This window comes from Carya illinoinensis, chromosome 13 (genome assembly GCF_018687715.1).
Source record: "Carya illinoinensis cultivar Pawnee chromosome 13, C.illinoinensisPawnee_v1, whole genome shotgun sequence".
NCBI classification, from domain to species: Eukaryota; Viridiplantae; Streptophyta; class Magnoliopsida; order Fagales; family Juglandaceae; genus Carya; species Carya illinoinensis.
In genome coordinates, this window is record NC_056764.1 from 3,191,677 (window position 1) to 3,212,692 (window position 21,016).

Here is a 21,016-nt window from a genome sequence, read left to right on the forward strand (position 1 = left end):
CTTACATGAAAAGATGGGTGGTGTTGTTTTCATTTTTTTTTTTTTTCAAGCCTTGTGGAGTAATAACGTACCTCGGATTGTCGGGGTTGCTCCTGCTATCCATTTGCTCCTGTGTTGTCTCTCTGTGTTGTGTCTCAATTAAACTGGGATGGAGATTAATCCATTTCTGATTGGCTATTTATAGTGATGAGCTAATGTCGGTTTGGAACGTGGAGCATTAAGTTTGCATTATATTTTCCTTTCCTAAGAAACATATTTGTCCAACAACACCGCGTATCAGGATAACGCTAAATATAATTTTAAGATATGTAAGTCTCGTATATTCATTTTGAGAAAAAAAAAAATGAGGGTGTATAAAAGAAATGATTTTTTCATATAAATTTCAAATTTATCTACATTTTTCTAAAAGAGTCATATGGGATACTTACATACTATAAATTGTAAATATTATTTCTAATTAAGGCAATTCCTCTATCAGCCAAAGCAAACCTTTTCTTATTGGAATGCCTTCCCATACTGACATAACATTGGCCTCATATAGGCAAAAATCGTGGAAACACCTTTTTTTTTTTTTTGGTCAGACCCAGAGATCGCTTCAAAAGAAGCACCACCTTCATCAGTAGTGATATTAACAAAAGGAGATACTTTCTCACGTTCTTACGAAAACAAAACAAAACAAAATATAATTATTCCTTTATTTTTCAAAAAATAAAAAAGGTTCATCGCTATAATCGTGTTAGCAAACATGCGGAAACATGAAAATACAAGTATAAAAAAAGTGTACCCTTATCATGAGAAAATATATTGCAAATGATGATAAGTGGACTTGAGTCACTTAGATTTGAGAACACATAAGACAGGATTAAAAGGTATTGAAAGACATTTGGACGACATGCATATATGTAAGCTAGCATTGGAACAAAATGTTATATTTAGCTTAAATTTTGAGATAAATAATAATTTCGCGCTATATATTATAACAGAATTCCTGAATTTGAAATTTAACTCTATATTCTTTCTCAATTAACTAAATATTTTACATATTAGATCCACTTATTATGCCAGTTGATAAGTATATATTGAAATATAAATATATATTTTTGTATTAACTTAATCCTTTGAGATAAATAGACGAAAGGAACTGAAAAATTAAGTAGTAAAAGTGGAAGCGGTTGAGATTTTGAATCTTTGATGCGGAGGAGGATTAGATGAAGCTGATGTGATGGTGGTCATGGTTAATGTATTCGGACTGGTGAGTTTGTGGAGGAAGGCGGCAACTTTTTGAAAGGGCAAGACATTCCCCTCTTCTAAGAGACGGGGCGAGTTAAATGGCTACTCTTAGGATGTAACCAGTCCAGTTTTGGAGAAAGCTTAAAATCGAATCGATATGTACTAGTCTTGTATTTTTTAAAATCGATTACGCATTGATTACTCTCTTAAACTAGTACTCTGATTTCCAGTTTGGTTCGGTTCGATTTTTCGGTTTTAATATACTATATATTATATATATTATAATTGTATTATAGACTATAATAGTATAGTGATATATTATAATATATAGTGATATTGTATTTGTATAACTATTAATATAATAAACTATAGTAATATAAGATTTTAAAATTTAATATTATATTAATTAGTAATTTATTATATAATACAAAACTATTTTATATATAATTATATATTATATATAAATTATATACAATATAAAAAATTAAAATATATATAAAAAAGAAAAATCAGAACCAAACCAATTTTAACCAAAATAAAATTGATACTAGACTGAAGTAAACTCGGTAACAAAACCAAACCCACCGGTTCAGTCTGATCCTATCCAGTTTACCGATTCACCGAATTTTTTTTACACCTCGAGCTACTCCCTTTTTCTTGAATTTAGATTTTAATACGAGCCTGAAAATTTCAGTGCAGTGGTGGTCATAGCTGCGTCCAAATGAGGGACACGCAAAAGCGTTGCTATCATTTGCGTTAATTTCTTGCCGATATTTAAATAAATATACAAGAAATTAATGCAACTTTATGATCTTTTATTAGGCTAAATTGATGCGTACATATATATACGCAAAAATAATTAATGCGTGAATCTTTATCACGTGTTAATCGTCTTCTATTACTTAATAATCGATGATTCGGTAATTCTGTTATCCAAAACGAGTATGATACTATGATATATAATATATATAAATATATATATATATATATAATTAATAGGGGAATCTTTGTCCCGTGTTAGTCGCCTTCTATTACTTAATAAGCAATGGTTCGGTAATTCTAATTATATATATATATATACATATATAGATATGACTGTATTAAAAGCATTCGATTCGAGACTTCATCCTTATCAAAGGCTAAAACAGCGACGTTCACGAACCTTCCAAGTTGGTGCCTAACCAAACAAAAAAGTCAAGCCTATAGATCATAGCCCTCCGTCAACCGATCTAATAAGCTTGCCATTGAGTATTAAAAGCATTAAAAGTATTGATACGCATATGATATAGAGAATTATATTTATATATATATATATATATATATGTATGTATGTATTAAAAAGTGTCGAGGTCCGTTGGCTCATGGTCGCAGCTGTTGGTCATTAAACTCGAAGACTCGACAAGGCACCACGAACTCAAAGTGTCACCCACGATCGCAGCCGCCCGCCGTTGCCCACGATAACAAAATTATGAAAGAGAATTTGTCTCATCTATACCAATTTAAAGGAGGAGAAAAATAATGGAACAGAAAGAAAAGAGAAAGGAGAGAGGAGTCAAGGATGGTGGGTCAGCGTCACTGGCACAAAGGGTAGGTTTGTGGCATCATATGAGACACAAAATTTTTATATGATTTCATTTTATTTTCTTTTAAATTATTCTCAAATATAATTTAAATATAAAATTTTGTAACTAATTATTACAATATTTTTAAATTTTCAAATAAAAAATAAAAGACAATTCCAGCATTTTCAAATCTTCAAATAAAAATAATATTATAAAACTATTTTTTTTACAATATTTTAACTTTATAATATTTTTTATTCAACCATTTTTCTCTCATTTTCAAAAACTCAAAAAATACTCAATTCAAACAATCTCACTAATATTGACAAACTATCTTATTACTATTCATAAAATTCTCATCTCATCTCACTTAAATTAACCTTAAGTAATAAAAATCTTATGGATAGGGGAGGAAACTCAAAAAATAGAGTGGAGAGATGATGAGGAAAGAGAGGTGGCTTGTGGCTAGTAGGGGTGGACGGCATGCCCCCACATGGAAGGGCTGGCGAGCTATCACAATAAGTCCCATATTATTTAAATATGACTGTTGTATTGTCTTAGCCTCCTAGGGCCTCCTATATAAAGGTTGATCTAGGAAGTCAAGGTAATCTACAAGAAATTCTAATGAGTTTATATTCTTTTTTAATATATAAATTTTAATTTATAATTTAAATTATGTTATAATTTGAGTCTAAAAAAAATTTAAACTTAAAAATAATTTATAAATCTTACGGATCATTAAGTTGAGCAAGTGGCATAGCAGGATGAGGTTTCAACTCACCTCCTGGCCCTAGGATGCAGGAGCGGAGGGTCGCGGTGAGGTTTTAACCCTCGGCCTCATGCGAGGCTGGGTACGGAGAGGGCTATCCCGTACCGTAAAGCACCCCTAGACTACCTAGGAGTGAAATGAGAGAAATCCAACCCCCAGCGCCACGTTCACATTGAGTATTAAAAGCATTAATGGCATTAACGTGCATATAACATAATATATATCTATATTAAAAAGTGTAAAAATCAATGAGCTGGCTTGCCATTCGGTGTTAAAAATATTAATGCGCTCGTGCCATTAATAGGAAAAACATTAAGAGGAATGATAGTTACAGTTATTAGTATGTAAATATTATATATTTATTTTTTTAAAAATGAATAAATATAATATTTACATAAAAAATTATTTTTTTAATAATAAATCTCACTCTTTTTTAAAATAATTATAAAATATTTATATCCTCTACAATTATATATAATATTACTCAAATATTAATACGTATAGCGTCCTTACCAAGGGCTTAATCAGCGATGTTATGAGTCCAGCCAACTGAAGGCCTAACCAAACAAAAATGTTAAGCCTTTATCGTAGCCCCATCAACAGGATGATCAAAGCCCTTCGTGAACTAGTCCCATATTATATATATATAAAAATATACGGCAATGCTACATACAGTCGTGAAATTACAAACGCCACGCAATCATTTTGAAATAAAATAGAGTTCATAATTAAAAAGTTAGTTTTTTTTTCATGTGGGTCCTATATTAATTCATTTTTTTTAAAGCGACTGCACGCTGCTTGCACAATCACGACTGCAAATATCATTTCTCATATATATATATATATATATATATATGATGATAAATCTTATGTTTTCTTTTTTCAACCGTTTTGAGTGTTTGCTGGCCTGCGGCAGCTAAGGTGTATCGACAATCAAGAGATGATTAGTTCTCTATCTTGTTCATGATAATTGATTTATTTTTATGTGAATATTTAATATAGGATAAAAGTTAAACATGATTAGACAAAAAATATCCGTTTAAAAAATTATCCTTTGTCCGGTAAATCTTGTCATGGTCAATTTGTGAGAGGAATTTTTAAGATTAATTCTCGTTGGATTTTTGCAAATAAGATGTGATAAATTGAAATAAAAATTAAATAAAATACAGTTAAAATATATTTTTTTAATATTATTTTTATTTTGAGATTTAAGAAAATTAAATTATTTATTTTATTTTATGTGAAAATTTTTAAAAATATATATAAAAATTAAATAAGATAAAATAATATAAGTATGATTATAAAAATAAACTACGCCTAAATGGCATTTGTTTGGCCGTACGGCCCACGATGTTAAAGTTTGTGAACAAGTGCTACAAGCTAGATACTCAGTTAGCAGTGCAAGAAGTACTCGACGCTCCCAATAAGATCGATAGGCAAGCTGAGGATAAAAGTTGAGTTCTGGTGTCCCAAACGCCAAGGAAAAATCTTCTTGTAAGTAAAGTTTGTGCATCAATTAACGTGCTGATATTGATATGTAAGATATATGTTTAACAAAACGATATGAATTAAAGATAGAAATAATTTTCATCAGATATGAGATTTTCTTCTTCTCTCAATTTTTTTTTTATTTTTGATTTTAAATAAAAAAGATTATCGGTATGCAAATTAGTGCACGAACCTGCTTGTACCTAGCAAAACTCAAAAGCCAAATTTATGTACAAAAAATGATGGTGATTTGATGATAAAAATAATATTAACGTTAACAGCATTTGCATTGGTTTAGTTAAAGTCACCTTCAAAATTTAGTTAAAAGTACATATTTTATATAAAACTAAAACTATTCAAGATATAACTCCACCTTAAATTAGTCAAAATAATAATATAATATTATTTTTTAATAGTAATATTTTTTATTTCTTTTTCATATTTTACAATTATACTAACTATATGTTAATAAAAACATTTAGCTTTTAATTAACTTATTGTTTTCCAACTATTATTTTTCAACCTAATTATATACAACACAAACCACATCTACATATATATAATCAAATTCGGGGAGAGGGAGAGAGAGAGTAGAAAAAATTTTAGAATAAAAAATTCCTTTTGGCTATGAATAGTAACTCACCAAACTGATAAGAGTTTGGAGTTACTGTATCTCAAAAGTGAAGCTGAGGAGTTTTGAGTACTCTAATGCAAACAACTTCAATCATAGGCAAAATTTGAAAATGCATTGGCATTGGCTCTAAGAGTCAAGTGCTGTATAAACAATTCGCTAAGAAAAATTCTAAACATAAACCCATACACCACACACCACACATTTTTTTTAATTTTTTTAATTTTTTTTCTTTTACCAAATATTTGGTATATAGATAATGAGTAGAAAAATTTAATTAGTCTAAAAAGAATAAATCCAAAATTAATTTAAAAATATAGAAGTGAGGTATGTGGTGTGTGGGACTTATGAGTGGCAAAGCTCATTGGCTAAATTGCTCTTCTCATTTGGCATTCATTCTCAGGTCTTGTGTCTCCCATCTTCTGCGTACTTTGTGAATAGTATTTGTTGAATACGGGTCCGGTTATTAACCACCAAGTACCGCTACTTTCAAGGAGCAATCGATGTTAATTGTCGAAATAGAAGCTACAGAATATCTTTAAAATTTTACTAAAGATTCAATTCAAGCAGGTTGTACCTTGATGGTCAACATTTGGCCAGATTATGGGTTCAATGAAAATTATATCTATCGTGCGAATGTCCTGGTTTATTCGCAAACGGGTGCGGCATGCTTGAAGTCATTTGAATATGGGTCAAGGAAAGGTATTCAAGAATTCATATCTTCTACAATTGAGTTACTTGGCCCTAACTACGTTGGTGATCGTGAATGGTTTTAAAAGAAACAATGAAAAGATTGATGACATCCAATTCATCGAAAAAATCCTTTGATCCCTCCCTCCTAAATTTGAACATGTAGTTGTAGCTATGGAAAAGTCTAAGAATTTGGAGAAGCTTACAATTGAGGAATTGATAGGTCTCTCCAAGTACATGAGCAAATGATTCAAAATACTGCTATTTCTAACATGTTAGAATAAGCGATAGAGTAAAAAATTATTCTAAATGATCGAGGGAAATCCAGCCCCAACCGAGGTCGAGGCAGAGTGGAAGTCACCAATGACCAGACTGAAGTCAACAAGAAAATAGAAGTTCAAGAGGCCGGGAAAGAGGAGGTAATTGAGGAAGAGGAAGGTCCACACATGGACATGAAAACACCAAGAACATCCAATGCTATAATTGCAATAAGTTTGGACACTGTGCCTCGCATTGTTGGCAATAAGACAACGAACAAGCCAATGTTGCAGACGCAACAAATGACGCTGGTAGTGACACCACCCTACTTCTTACTCATGATGATTCAAGTTCACAATGTGAGGTTTGGTACCTTAATTCTGGTGCAAGCAATCACATATCTAGGAAGAAAGATCTATTTGTAGAACTCATAGAAGGAGTTCGTGGAAATGTAAACCTGGAGACTCATCCAAACTCTCAGATGAAGGCAAAGGGAAGATAAAAATTTATCAAAAGGATGGTGAAAATAAAAATCTCCAATGTTGATTATGTGCCAAACATAAAAGCAATGTTGTCAGCCTTGGACAATTGTTCGAGAAGGATTACATCATACACGTGGAGGATCATTCTCACTCTGAGGATAAAAACAAATGGAGATGAGTTTTTATTAAAAAGTTAAAAATTTTACTAAAATTTAGAGAATGGGACGTTATAGGCATCCGGATGCTGATCTCCCAAAACACCCAATCATTTGGTTATAAAATTTGGATTCTGGGCTCATTAACTGTAGTGGAGGGGATATTTTGTTTGTTTAATTTAATGGATATCCCACAACGATGGTGTAGAATTTGAATTGTGGGATCCTACCCATGAAGGATGCTAAAGCTAGAATTTCTCTGATCGCCATTAGAGGTCAGCTTCTAATCATATGACACTTTTGTTTCTTTTCACTTTTTTTTTTTTTCACTTTTTTCTTTCTCTTCTTTAAGACCAAGCCTTGTTGATCTCTAACTAAAGTTCTGGGTCTTTAAGGAATGTTCATTGATTTTTTTTTTTTTTTTGTTGATTTGAATGTTTATGAAAGGTGATAAAATAAGAATAATGACACTCCAACTGTTGTATGATTCCGTGTTCACAACTTACCTAATATATAAATTTACTCTCGTAACAAATACAGACATGCCCGCATCGAATGCCCTCTGTTTCACACACTTCCCCATTATTACACTCCACGTCCTCTCTCTAATTTCCAGTTTAGTACTTCCCTGGCCCCAATTGGTTTAGGCTATGGAAACACCCTGCTTTGGTTTGACCCAGTATTTTGCAGATGGAAGTGCAAGCAGCAGAAGGTGGAAGTCTACGTGGGACTATACTCTTCCATAAAGATGCATAATGTTGGAGAAAAAAAAAGCATTTTGGTGCTACTATAACTTCACGCCGTGATACATACTTTCCCAAGGATCTTTGTTGATGAAAATAAATATGGTTTACTTCTTTGATTTTCCCGTTTGTTTTTTTCAATAAAGATTTTACTGTTCTTTTAATGCTTTTAATTGTGCTTCAGAACGGAGCAGTTTAGTACTTTAGTGGGATTTCAGTTTCTCGTCAACCAAACAGAAGCTTAAGAATTATTATTAAAAAAGCTAAAGCTAAGGTAGTGATGTACTGTACCAGTGTGGGGCTCTATCACATGACCTCAACCGAGAACTTGATGGGATGGCCGCTGATGGTCCCCGTCGGAGACAACTCCACTCCGGCGAGTCCTCGATTTAGCTTCCATGGGAAGATTGTACCGGAACAAGATCGTTGATGGATGCTTGGGTTTGTATGTGTCGATGACCACGATCCAGTACTTGTACTCCCTCTTCAGACTCGCTACTCTCAGATCTCTCTCGCCTATACTTTCCCAAGTCTCAGTTTCTTTTTGGTCTATAAAATGAAGACCTTGCTGCGTGGGTTGCTCAGAAAAAGGATAAAAGGCAAAAGAAAACGTTTCCATCTTTAACTATCTTCCGGTTCAGAGATGTGTCTTTCTTGATCAACAAATTTCATCCGTTATCGATCGCTTTCACCTTCCTTCCTGGCAGCAAAAAGCAGAAGTCAGTACCCATGAAAAGAACCACTCGATTTCAAACTCTATTATCTCAAGGGAACTCTATCATCTCAAGGGAATCACCATTGTCTTGGGTTCTCTAAAATCAATTCTAAAAAATGAAGAAAAAAAAAAAACTTGTGAAAAATCAAACGAAGGCTAGCAATTAGGAATGCAAGACTCTATGTCCGATCAGAAAAATCGATTGGATCGAATGGGTTGATACGGACCAGATCAAACAAATAGCATTATTACTCAATTTCGTGGTGTAGTTTTTTTTTTGGATTGGTTGGATCGAAACCGATCGAACATATATGTTATATATATAATATATTATTTTATATAATAGTTATATAAATAAGTTATGTAATTTTTATGAATGAATCACCGTTAACTATATGTAATAAAATTATTTAATATTATTTTTATATAAATTTTTATAATTAAAATATTTATATATATATTTTTAAAGAGAGCTGCTACTCCAGTGCCCTCAGAGTGACCATTAGTGCAATTGTTTTTAAAATATTAAAAAATACACACTTTTACATTAGAGACAAAGGGGCAAGGATGCAAACTAGCATTTTTTTATTAAAAAAAACATACTTTTGCAATAGGGGCAAAGTGAACTGCACTTTGGGGAGGCAAAACTAGCATTTTTCTTTTTTTGACAATGGTAATATTTTTCCAAAAATAAAACATTTTAAACGGCCATATTTGTTCAGTGGACATGATCACATCTGTTATATTATACTTAAAGTTGAATAAAATATTATTAAAATATATTATTTTTATATTAAAATTTTAAAAAATTAAATTATTTATTTTATTTTATTTTATATAAAAATTTAAAAAAATTATAATAATTAGATGATATAAGATGAGATGAAAATTTTTAAAAAAATGAAAGTGTATATTCTTACAACTTTATTTCATCAACCAATATTAAAAAGTGGCAATTTGTCAACTATCTGCAACCTGTAATTAACAACAAATAAGAACAGTATTTGTAGGAACATTAGCTATGTTAATAAGTCAATGGCACTAGCCTTTGCAAATTATCGTGAAAATTTAGTACGTAATGATCAGACTTAAACTGGCCGTAGAGCTTTCGGCCGAAGACAAAAAATTTGGAATGCCGACCTCATAGCCCTGGAACGGCCAAAAACAATAAAAAATGGATCCTTGATCCTTCGAGATTGATGGACGTAAAAATTAAGAGCATTAATTTGGTTCGCCATGAGTCGGAGGCGAGGAATCAAGTACTTACTGTAATTAAAGTGAAGTTTAAAGACTCGTTTGGGGGGCCAGATTATCTACTACAAGAAATATGGTCATTTGCATCACAAATTTTGATTGTAAAAATAAAGAAAAATCGATGTAAATATCTACAGTTAGATGCAATTATTTAGTTATTTTTAAGTTTCAACATCTGTTTGATGAAATAGTTGCTAATATCTTACCTTTTGCATCAATTTTTATCTGTTGAAAAAATCCAAAATTGATTGGAATTAATCATCCCAACCACTTATGTATTTGGATGCAAATGGATATTTGCTTCCATAATAACTCAATGCAAAAATAGGATATTTGGATGCATTTGATGCAAATAATTTATCATGTTTGTCTATTCGAATCCATATATTTCACTTTATACGAAGAAGCTTCTAAAACGTTCCTTGTTATTAGATGCGTAAAATATTCCACACAACTGCATATACTTTCATTATATATATTGTGAACTTTACCGCGCGGCCTTTCTTACAAAAGTTTTGGTTCTTTATCAAAGCTGGCTTGCTTTATTATAGCTACAGAGCCAGCTGATGATTCATTAGGTTGGATTTTGTCACCTTCAATCGATGAATTTGGAGTAATCAAAAAAGGTTGTCAAATGCCACTGGATCATCGTCATTGTCTTCTCGCTGATCTACCGAGTAACTATCAGGTTCTTGAAGGTGTGGCGCTTGATGATCAGGTCCATTGGAATTCCGCAGGGACAAGGCATGTAAGATGTCGAATATCAGAATGGATAAATTGAGGAAGTCACAAACAGTTTGGAATGAGTCACATAAGACTCTGAATGCTGCGATGGATGTACGATGAAGAAACTCAAAGGTCTGCTGATATGAGACGACGTGTAAAAAGGGAATTGGAGTGCCCATGAAGTCAAAATGAACCATCCAAAGGGAGGAACGAGAATCAATAGCAGTAAACCTTGGGCCAGACCACCCCACATGTGACAAATAAATTTGATGAGAGGGAGGTAGTTTGTATTTGGAATTGGTCTGAGTATCATGCAGAATGTTTTGACGTGAACATATGTCGCTACAATGAAAATAGACATGATTGCACCGTGTTTGTCGAATGGACAATTATCCTGTAAGTTTTGACACTTCACTTGGAGAAGGCTAGCCATCACTGGAATCAGAAACAGGGCACTGAGTCGGAATTCCACAAGAAAACCATTCAGTTCCTGCTCATGACTTGCACATCCGGAAAAAGAAATGGTCTGCCTTACTTGCGACTATCGTATAGTGAGGTACACTTCTTCTTGCCTCTTTTTTCTTTTAATATTATTTGCTTGCTCTATCTTCTTTCTTGCAGGTGGGTTTTTTTCGGTTGGTTGTCCTGGTTGTCATTATGTAATTTAGTTTGATGGTTAGGATACTGTCAAAACTCCAAGGCAGGAGGCCACGGGCCATGCCTTGACCAGCACCAGCCCATGCCAGGACAGCACGCCAGCAGCACTGTTGGCGTCGCTTGATTGCCCACAGACCGAGCCCTTAGTGAATGCTAGACCACGGTCACCCTCCATCAGGCAGCGAACAGTCGGCGCGCGCACGCAAGCGAGGTTGTCACACCACACTCAGCGCACGGCTAGACTGCATGCACGCCTAGTGCGCGTGCGCAACGGGCACGCATGGGCTATGCGCACGCACTGCGTGCATGCATGGGCCATGCGTAGGCACAAGGCCCATGCATGGCCTAGGCACCCACGCAGCGCACGCTTGCACACCCATCTTGGAATTGACGGTGCGGCTGCCCAGCAGGCCCACGCATGCTGGCATGCCGCTCAACGCCCTGGCCTTGACCAGGGCCTTGCCAATCAATGCCCTGGCCTTGGCCAGGGCCTTGCCGCTCAACGCCCTGATCTTGACCAGGGCCATGCTGATCAACACCCTGGCTTTGGCCAGGGTCTTGCTGACCAATGCCCAGGCACCACAGCCTGGGCCATGCAGACCAACGCTCAGGCCCCACTAACCTGGGCCATGCAGCAGCCTGCCATGCTTAAGCCAACCACGGTCCAACCCAGCGACTCATCAATGGTGCCCAGCCCACATAACCTGGCCACACATGCAAGGACCATGGACCAGCCAAGGCTAGCCCGGCAGGCCAATCTGAAGACCCACGCGTGCAAGCATGAAGCCTATGCTGTGAGTCATCATGGCCACCCATGGGCCACTGACAGCATGAGGCCTTAACCAGGAGGCGTGGGCCCGAAACCATTTTCCCTTTGTAATCGTTTTAGTTGCTTTATAGTATAAGTGAGGCAATAGGCTATCACTTAGTTTTATCTTTGAACATTTGGACGAATTTGGCTTGTAAGCCCCCATAGACACATTGGTGCTTTGTCACTTAGGCTCCATTGGGTGCAATCCGTGAATCCCAAAGGAGAAGGCTCACCCTGTGCAATTCGTGAATCAGGGTAACCCATCCATTTCATTGTTTTCCTTTGATTAATGCATTGTTGAGGTATTTCAGCATTTTGGATTGTGTCTATTGCATTACATTCGCATTTGCTTGCTGAGTATTTTGAACCGTTTGAGTGGGGCATCGCTTAAGTCAGCCACGAGTTGCCATTGAAAGGCATCTGGTCTGTACCAGGCCACCCTGGTCGAATCTGGAGCAAGGTCAGGGACAAGCTGACAGTTACCACCCACCAGCCAAGCCACTCGCCCAATCCTTGCCACCTGTCTAGCCATAGCCGCTCCTTACAAAGTAGGGGAGTAACCAACCATCCCTTAAACCGCTCAGCCATCACCCACTCGGCCAACCTACTTAAACCACCCTTAGCCACGTGTGCCTCATCATCAGAAGACACATGTGTGAGACTCGGTCAACCTCCCAAGAAAGTGACACCTGTGCTTGACTTGGTCAGCCACCATCAGGAGACACCTGGTGCCTGACTGGGTCAGCCCACCAGCAGGAGCCACGTGTGCCTGACTTGGTCAGCCAGCCACTTAACCACCTGATCCCACTCACAATCGTTTTTGACGATTCAGCTCCTGCACATGCATGCATGCACGCCCAGTCATTAGAATCTCGCCCACCATCAGCCACTGATCAACCATACGAACTCAGCCAACACCACCCATAACCATCACGGTCAAGCAAGTGGCAGCCCACATCGGTCATTGAGGAGCAAGAAGGGGCGCGGCAGCTTGGTGTCTAGGATCTCGACCGAGGACCCTATCAGATACTTTTACTGTCTGGATTTTTGTCTTTTTGAATATTTATAATCCCAGATTTCTAATTTATAATCACGATTTTTCTTTTTTATAAGTTAAGGTTATTAATAAAATTGAAGTAACGTATTTTTAAAAAAATAATAATTAATTTTAAGTTAATATTCATCAACTATTATTTATATATATATTAGTTTATTTAGAAAGCAAGAGAATCATAGCTAGCCTGATAACAAGTACGAATTTAATAAAAATTGATTTGTTCTGAAAGAGAAAAGAGAACTGACAATATTTTCGTTAGTCGATGCAGCGTAGCCGTACTCGATAAGGTATATGATTCATGAGAAAGTAGGATATTCTTGACTGGAGATACCGATGATATGACAAATTCTAAGGACAGGTTTTATTAAAATAAGCCTATTAATCTTATCACAAATAGTCATTTTCTTAATAAATAACTTCTCATAGATCCTTATTTTTCTTAAAGTGAGTTCTGAATTATTTTGATGCATGTCATGCATTAGGCAAACCATGCTTTTCATTGGCTTTTATTTATATATTAGAAAGGGCAATGTGATACCCGTGCCCAATTTAACATAATTTATATGTCACCCTGCTGCTATTTATAAATATGTATAAAAAAATATTAACATTATAATTTTATCATTACTCCAAAAAGATTGTTTAACTCTTAATTTAAAAATCAAAATCAGATTATTTTAATTTACCGTGTGCCGACACTTGTCTAAGCGCCAATACTTGAGACAAAAAATGAAATATTAAAAAATTATTAAATAATAATAACAAAATAAACTAGTCCCGATATTTGCCTAAATAAAACATTAAGAATAAAGAATAAAGTTACCATGCCACTCCAATCTTATCGCTGCATTTGACCACTCATCCATTTTTTTTAATTTTTTATTTAATGATTAAGGATATTTGTATATTGATGTATTTATTTTATTTTTTAAAAATATTTAAATATGTAAAACAAATATGAAAAGAAAAAATAAAAATAAATAAATAAGAACATTTGTACTAGATGGCTGCTGGGCGGCAGCCTAGCATTACTCTTTATATTTTTTTGTTAGATATACATGTTCTTTTATGATTTCTATTGGTCGATATGAAGCATAATTTCTTTCATACGGTCTAACACTATGGAAGACTTGGGTTCAAAGAAGTTTGGTTCTTTTATTCAATCCGTTCACTTTTTTTTTTTCCCTTCATTCTTGATTTTTTTTGTTTAAATAATAAAATAATTAATAGTTTCTTTGTTCTTCAAATCTCAGCATACCAATAATCCTTTATATGCGTTAAGGCAAATATAGAATACAAGATGTAAGAGGCAACAACAGCATATAAGCAAATCATCCAAAAAGAATTCATGGTATTAATTTTTTTTTTTACAATTAACCACTACATGTAAGCATATAACTGAATACATAATCAAAAGTATTTTGTTCAGAAGAACAATCATAAGCAGATTTGTCGATGTTTATAGTTGAAACAACAAAAAGGATAAATATTTAAGAATTTATGAGATAGCGAGTAGTATCAACTGAACAAAATAATAACTTTTTTACAAAGCGGTAGATAAACTTATACGACAGATAAATTTTTATACCAAGCGGTAGATAAAATCGTGAAAAAAAAAATGTCATTTTACAGATATAGGCATTCAGTGGAGGCGGTGAAAGAAAAAGCAATAAAAATAAAGATGATTTAATAAGAAGGATATGGAGAAAGGTGGAACTATATAAATTGAAGAAGACGAAAAATTTTATGACAAGCGGCAGTTACAATTTAGGATAAGGGTATTTTTGATAACAAATAATGATTTTATAGATATAGTCATTCGGTAGAAGTAGTGAAAAAGAAAACGTCAAAATAAATGGACATAATCGTAAATACGCAATCAAAACACAAGCTTAAAAAGGGAACCAAGGCATAAAAAAGTCAAAAAAGAAAAATGTAAGGGCAAAACCGTAACAATGGAACAGAACGTAACAAAGGTGAAGGACGGAAAGGAAAAACAAATGCAAAATTAGGGACAAAATTAACAGAAATAATAAAATTAAGGGCAAAGAGGTAATAAATAAAAATAGATAGCCAAAGAAGCACGAAACTGAAAATTTGAAAGTGGAAAAAAAAGTTGCAAGCAGGGGCAAAATAAGAATAAAAAGGTGTCAAACAAAATACTGTTCCTCTTACATTAGTAGATATATTGCTAGTCTTCTCTCTCAAAATCTATTCAGATATGTCAAGCTCCATCTACTTGATGCATACTTTTGATCAACATGGTCATGCTATTTTGTCATTTTCATTTCTGTCACAAACCACCAGGCAAGATGCGTCACGCTTGTCCTGCTTGATGTTTATCTTCAAAACTGTTGTGATATATATCTCAAATCATATGGATTTGATTGTTAATAGTTTTTTCCCTGTCTCTATCACTTTCTTGCAACTGAAATAGCCACCGGCCACCCACTGATCTATTCCCTAGCTACTTTGAAGTTTGAACATAGCCACCGGCCACCAACGCCTCCATACAAGTACGAATATTCATAATTATACAGTGTAATTTATTTTAATTATATTTATTATATTCTTAACAGCCTTACAAACAAGACAAACCCTTACATAAACCTAAGGAATCAGTATTTTAGTCATAATTACAATAACGATGATCAAATGATTTCTTCCAAACATGACCATTGGCTGCATTAATATAAAAAATAAACTCCGGCCTAAAAATGTTAAAAAATAAAAGATAAAAATTATATTTTTAAAATAATTATATAATGTTTATATATTTACGATTATAATTATCATTTTTTTTTTAAAAATAAAAATCTCTAATTATATAGCTAAAATACTTGTTAACTATAAGCATAACACGACTAGAACTCTAGATCTATACATTGAAGATCAGAGTTCAATGTATAGAGTTCTAGCAACACAAAGCCACATTAAGAATTTTCGATCATTAGCAGATCCTCGAGCAAACGTAAAACACTTATATACAGCTTATTTGATGTCCCTCTGATCGAGAGCAAGATCAGTTGAGCAAACTTGTGGTTAAGCTGATTATGATCTTATGCAATTTTATTCTCTTTAATTTTAAATTTTCTGCCCTTTAAGCTCCTCGATCTAGGTTTTTAATAAATATCATGCCCCCTTCTGCATCAGACGTGCTAATTAATAATGCATTGCGGTATCCTCTTCACAATATTAATTTCCTTTACAACAAAACACACACATATATATATAGGAATAAGTGGGATGTAAATATTCAAAACTCATTTTTCTGTTTTGGCCAGGATTGAAAATGATTTTTTTTTTTTTTTAACAAAGAGACCAAGATCACATCTCCATGAGTAATCCCTCCCAATTTTATTAAAAGTTCTCACTAAAAACCGTGGTAACAATCAAATACTTGGGAATTACGAAAATACCAAACCCAAGTATGCAAAAAAAATGAGAGAGGTACGCATAAAAAAAAATAAGCTCTTTGAGAAGTTTCCATATTTACGTTAACAAGCTTTGCTAGGGTTTTGCCCTTTTGCTTCAGTGGTCTGCATGGTGGCCATCAAGCCTCCGGTAGGCCATCACTGAATGTTCGCTGACTTGGTTGCTGCAGCCCCGCAACTGTTTCCTGAGATGGATGTGGCTTTTCGTCCACCGAAAATAATTGATGGGGAGCTCTGTTTTACATTCTCTGCAAAGGAGATTCAACGTGCTTCTAGTCCTTTTCATTTCTCCATGGTTCTTAAATTCCTTAGGCAGAGGCCTTCATTGGACAACTTTAGAATGTTCATTCGCTCAAGATGGGGAATGTCAAGTGTGCCGGTTGTTTCAGCCATGTAGAGGCTGCAAAATATCTTCATCCAAATGTCCAATGAACCCGATTTCATCAAAGCCCTTTCCAGAGAATCTTTTGATATGAATGGGAACCATTACCGTGCCTTTGATTGGACACCAAAATTTGATGAGGAGCATGAACCATCTCAGGTTCTTGTTTGGATATTTCTCCCAGGACTTCCGTCACATCTCTCACTCTTTGATTCTTAAATCCATGACGGCACTGATTGGAAAGTATATACATCGTGATAATTCAACGGCATGTGCAACCTGGACGGATGGAGCACGGGTTTGCCTTCAAGTGGATGCTACAAAGGATCTGCTTCCCTATTTATGGATCGACGTACCAGGTATGCATGGAAGCCGTAAACAAGAGGTAGTTTTCGAGACTCTACCTACGTATTATTCTTCTTATAAGTGCCAAGGTCATAATGTAAAAACATGTCGTAATGGTGGTGAGCATAAGAAGAAGGTGAAGGGGGGGCAAGTTTGGGTCAATAAAGGAGTGAAAGTTAGGGTAAAAGATGATGGCAATCAAAATAAATCAGAAACTCCTACTGGGGTGTCTAAGTCAATGGATTTAGATACTAATAAAGGTGGTGATATGGGTGAGGTGTTGGTTACTCAAGAGGGGAACCAAATACTTCCCCTTGATGGGGCGCACCATGAATTTGAGAAGTAGTTGGTTATGGCGGGGAGTGCAGTCTTGAATGAAGAAGGAAGTACTTTGCCGACTGGGCCTTTTAGTGTGGTTTCAGATCCAATGGGCAGGCCTAGTCTATTAAGCCCGTCAGTTGTGCTTGTGGAGAGTAATATCCAACAAGAGAATGGGCCTCTTAGTTAGCCTGAGGAAACCAAGCCTATTATTGCTGGAGTTTGCGATAAAAGCCTTGATCGTTTGGTTGTTGAAGGGGTTATGGGCATGGAGGGACAATTTGTTAGCCCAGGTGGTGCAGGTTATGAATACAAAATCTGATCAAGTAAATTTTAATGCTTCTCAATTTGAGCTTGAAATTGAAAGAGGCAAGTTAAAGGAAGATATGCAGAAGGAGTGTATTGCTGATTCCAAAGGTCCTAGCAAGCTAGTTGAGAAAATTTCGAAAATGTGTCTACCAAAACGGTAATTTGTCCTTCTAAATTCAATTTATGATTAATCCAATTTTATTCTAGAACAGAAGGGGGGTGGGTACTTCTCATATGCGATTGAAAAAGATTATTAACAAGTATAAACCTAATATTATAGCCCTAGTTGAGCCTTTTTTGTTGGAGGGTAGAATTCCAAGTTTTTTTAGTAAATTTAAATGTGATATGTTTATAACGAATGAAGCTAATAGAGGCAAGATTTGGTTGTTGTGGAACTCGACAATTTCAGTGTCTTGGTTGGCTAGTTCTAATCAATTTGTGACTATGAAAGTTGAGGAGAATAGTCAGGTTTTTGTTCTCACCATTGTGTATGCCAAGTGTTGTCCACTTGAGAGGGAATTCCTCTTGCATGGTTTGGAGGGTACTAATGCCGGTAGTTTACCCTGGGTTCTTTGTGGTGACTTCAATATTATCAAAGATAATGCGGAACAGAGGTGGGCATCCTCATCAATTTGCTGCAATGTCTGACTTTAATCTGTGTACTCAAGAATGACTTGGTGCAATGGACAAGGCAGATTGGCAAGGAGTTGGGCAAGGTTAGATCGCTACTTTCTTGATTATAATTTTCTTACTTGTTTTCCAAATACTTCTTACCAGGTTCTGGCTCGCACTACTTCGAATCACTCCCCTATAGTTATTCAAATGGGAGAGGACTTGTTCAAGTATGGTCCTAGTTCTTTTCATTTTCAGTTTATGTGGATTGATCATGTTGATTTTCTTAAATTTGTGGAGAGGATGTGGAAAGAATAGGGGTATGGTATTAGTCTTGATAAACTAGCTTTCAAAATGAAAAGGGTGAAGGTGGCTTTAAAAGACTGGAATAAGTGGGTCTTTGGGAGAACTAAAGACATCATCAAAGAATTAGAAAATCGTATTAAAAGAATGGAAACCAGTCTTCAAAACTATTTTAATATTGAGGATGACAATGATATGATGGTCTCTAAATTGGAAGTTTAGACCTGGTTGGGTAGAGAGGACATGCGGTTATCTCACTTGCCTAAGAAGAATTGGTTGAAAGATGAGGACTAAAATTCTAAATTCTTCCATGCTATTCTGAATGCTAAAAAACATAACAGGGTTAGTGAGATGTGTTTAGTCGATAGTACTACTTTAAACACTCCTGTTGATATTCATAAAGAGTTGCATTTGATTTTTTTCAAGACTTTTTGGGGTAGAGTGGTCATCCGGATTTGCCTAATTTAAGTACCTTAATTTCCCCTATTATTTCTGTGGAAGATAATTCTTTGATTTGTAAAACCGCTACTATTGAGGAAAATAAGGATGCTTTATTTATTATTCCCATCGATAGTAGTCCTGGTCCGAATGGTTTTGGTTAGGCTTTTTTTGTGTTTGTTGGGCTTTTGTTAATGAAGATCTTTTGGATGCTATTTCTGAATTTTTTCATAAGAAATCTTTTCCTAGATTTTTTACAGCCTTTTACATTATTTTAATTCCTAAGGTGGATAAACATACGGGATTTGATAAATTCAGGCCTATAAGTCTCTGTTCGGTTATTTACAAGATTTGCACAAAGATTATTGTTTTGTATAACTTATATGTTATCTAAGATGATTTCTTAGGAGTAAGGGGCCTTTCTGCTTGGTCATAGCATCTTTAAAAATATTAGTCTTATCCATGAAATGGCACATTCTATTAATAAAAAGTCTACAGGGGGTAATGTGCTAATTAAACTCAACATGTTGAAGGCCTATGATAGAGTTGATTGGAAATTTCTTCTTTATGTCTTGGGTGCTTTTGATTTTTCTGATCATGTTTGTGCCTTGATAAGGCCGTGTATCATTACGCCCTGGTACTCTCTCATTATGAATGGTACTCCAATGGATTTCTTTAAAGGTGAACGTGGGTTAAGGCAAAGTGATCCACTTTCACCTTATTTGTTCATTATCATGCAAGAGATCCTATCTTGTCTCTTAAAGCATTTCTTTCACATTGGGAAAAACTGGACATTTCTCTCATGCTAAAGGTACTCCCATTGTTTCTCATCTTATGTATGCTGATGACATCATTATTTTTGTTAATGGTGGGAAAATGTCGATGAGAGGTTTGATGTAAGTGTTGAATCATTATAAAGAATGGCCAGGTCAAATTCTTAGTAAAGAAAAAAGTGCAATTTATTTTTCTAAAACTATTTCAATTTCCAGCAAGAGATCAATCATTCGAGATACTAGTTTCACTCAAGGCTCTTTTCCGTTTAAGTATTTGGGTGTGCCCATCGTGACTGTAGATTGAAGGCTTCAGATTTTGGTGATTTACTTGGAAAATTCAAAAAGAAAATTGCCAGATGGAAGATGAAAATGCTCTCTACTGGTGGTAGAACTGTCCTTCTATGCCATGTTCTTTCAAGTATGGCAACTCACCTCCTCACGGTCTTACATGTCCCCAAATTAGTGCTTAAGGAGTTGAATAGAACCCTTAGCTCTTTCTTTTGGGGTGATTTTGAGGGGAAAGGCAAAAGGAAATGGGTCGATTGGAATAAGATTTGTAGACCTATTGAAGATGTTTTAAACAATTCTCATTGGAATGTTCGTGAGGGTAACGTCTCTTTTTGGTATGATAAGTGGGAGGATGGGGGTCTTCTTAATATGCATTTTCATGTGATTGATCAACTTTTGCTTAAAATTAAAGATTTACGCATGGATAGTGGTTGAAATATTTTGTGTTTAGAAAGATTTGCTAGTCTTGATAAAGTTAATGAGTTGTATTAGTTTTTGGCAAGGCATAAAGAGGGGTAGGATGTGTTAGTTTGGAGGAAAGAGAATGATGGAAAATTTAGCACTAAAAGTGCTTGGGAATGTATTA

General features: G+C 34.9%; 1 long non-coding RNA gene across 2 annotated transcripts; it reads right to left on the minus strand.

Annotated features, from left to right (window-relative positions):
- Positions 1-5,649: 5,649 nt before the first annotated feature.
- Positions 5,650-9,015, minus strand: LOC122291496. 2 transcript variants are annotated; one of them, XR_006236652.1, is made up of 2 exons: positions 8,951-9,015; positions 5,650-8,708 (listed from the first exon to the last, which is right to left on the minus strand). It is a non-coding gene; the product is annotated as an uncharacterized LOC122291496 (long non-coding RNA). The 2 variants fall into 2 exon arrangements; XR_006236651.1 differs by having other exon boundaries at positions 7,760-8,708; positions 8,805-8,997.
- Positions 9,016-21,016: the final 12,001 nt, after the last annotated feature.